The sequence below is a fragment of the Oratosquilla oratoria genome, chromosome 3, assembly GCF_046742065.1.
Source record: "Oratosquilla oratoria isolate Oo_2021 chromosome 3, ASM4674206v1, whole genome shotgun sequence".
NCBI classification, from domain to species: domain Eukaryota; kingdom Metazoa; phylum Arthropoda; class Malacostraca; order Stomatopoda; family Squillidae; genus Oratosquilla; species Oratosquilla oratoria.
The window spans coordinates 6,794,419-6,796,918 of record NC_134779.1 but is presented as its reverse complement, the minus strand read 5'-3'; positions in this window follow the sequence as shown (position 1 = coordinate 6,796,918).

Here is a 2,500-nt window from a genome sequence, read left to right as displayed (position 1 = left end):
GAAGGAGTAATTGGTGAGGAACAGTGTGGATTTAGGACAGGTAGAGGTTGTGTAGATCAGATCTTTGTGGTAAGACAGATATGTGAGAAATCTATAGGAAAGGGGGAGGCTTTTTTTTGGTCTTCTATGGATCTGGAAAAGGGTTATGATAGGGTAGACAGAAAGGCACTGTGGGAGGTTATGCAGATATACGGGATAGGAGGAAAGCTTCTGGGAGTTGTCAAGAGTTTTTATGAGAGTATCAGAGCTTGTGTCAGGATTGGAAATGGAGAGAGTGAGTGGTTCAAGGTAAAGGTGGGACTTCGTCAAGGATGCGTTATGTCGCCCTGGCTGTTCAACTTATACATGGATGGGGTAGTGCGAGAGGTAAATGCAAGGGTAGTGGGTCAGGGATTGGAGATGGTTAAAGAAAATGGAGAAAAGTGGGAGATGAGCCAGCTGTTGTTTGCGGACAACACTGCGCTTGTGGCAGGATCGGAGGAGGGATTGAGGAAGTTGGTGGCAGAGTTTGGGAGAGTATGTGATAGAAGAAAGCTAAAGATAAATGTGGGTAAAAGTAAGGTGATGAGATGTACAAGGGGTGAAAGTGGCAGTAGACTGGAAGTGAGCATTAAGGGAGAGCGACTGGAGGAAGTGGATAGTTTTAGATACTTGGGTTCAAATGTGGCAGGAAAAGGTGGAGTGAAATTGGAGGTAGAATGTAGATTGATAGAAGCGAGTAAATGCCTTGGTGGATAAAAGAGTGTAAGTGTAATGAGGAATAGACATTTGGGAATGGATGCTATGAGGAGACTGTATGAAGGAGTGATTGTGCCAACAGCACTGTATGGGGCAGAAACATGGAACATAAGAGAAGAAGAGAGAAGGAGTTTGAATGTGTTTGAGATGAGGTGTCTGAGAAGTATGGCGGGGGTTACTAGGCTAGATAGAATGAGAAATGAGGAGGTTAGGAGGAGAACAGGTGTGGAAAAGGAGCTGGAAGATAGGGTTGATGAAAGAATATTAGGATGGTTTGGACACATGGAAAGAATGAGTCAAGGACGACTAGTAAAAGAGGTATGGAAGGTAAATGTGGAGGGAGTGAACATAAGGGGACGTCCTAGGATGAGGTGGATGGATGGGGTGAAGGGGGCTTTGGGGAAGAGGGGAATGTCTGTTGAGGAAGGACGGGAGAGGACAGAAGACAGGGGTGAATGGAGAATGGTTGTATATGGATGATGTTGTGATTGCATGAGGTGGAATGGGCGGTGGGATGGGGGGTGAGGTAATATGTGTGAGCAAAATTTGACGCAGCCCGAAGGGATTTCTCCCCGTTCTCTCCTTTTATGCAATGGGGGGACGGAGAGGGGGGTCGCCGATTTAATGAAGCGGCCTTGCTGTGGATGTGCTGTGTCTTGCGACACTGCTTCTGACCCAGGGTAGTGGACAAGGTGCAGGGATGACCCGTCATCCAGGAGGTGCTCAGATAAGAGGGAGGGTGGAGGGGTGTGGAGTGTATTCAGGGATGAATGGGTGGAAATGATTTATGTCTTTCCCTTTTTGGCTACCTCCCTTGTAAGGGGGAAAAAGCCTTGGTATATGTATGTATGTATAACTTTATTAGTTTCAATATACACTAATCTCTGATTATATCAAACTAATAGGAGGTAGGCTTGGAAGTTATGGCCAAAAGTACATAATATATGTATATACACATTTACATTTCCAATATATCCGCCATTCATACCAAACCTTGCGCCGCATATACCAACCTTATTCATTATATCAGGGTAAGGCCTGAGTCAATAGACCTTTCTAGGTTCGATATAGCCGAAATTCAGTGATAAAAAAATCGGTATAGCGAGAGTTTACTGTGCAAACATATATAAGATTATATTTTTAAAATTACTTTTGTTAAATACTGTATACGACTTTTACAGATCTGTGTGAAGGAAATTTATAAAAATGTACCCGCAATGCAATTTCTATAATCCAGAAAGAGGATTTTGTGAAAACAAAAAATCAGTATAATGCTTAGTACATTGAGCTAGGAGAGCGCTGACGTATATGTATATATATATATATGTATATATATATATATGTGTGTATACATATATATACACACACACACACATATATGTATATATATATACATAAATATATATGTACATATATGTACATACACATTTACATTATATATATATATATATATATATATATATATATATATATCATAAAGTAGTAGCCTCTTGAATAATCAATATACACCCTCACTAAAATCAAATGAAAATAACCAATATCTCAACATTTTGTACAATTGTGCGATCATTTTACATTCACATGCTTTCGTCTCACAAAAGCTATCATGGTTTGTGGCAACATTTATTTCACGAATATAAATAATATTTAATGACACATACAATGGTTTGATTAATCATATTAATTCTTCTTTCACAAAAAATACTAAGCGACATAAGGGGACACTATTTGTTTATTTGTTTGTTTGTGTGTACACGAACTC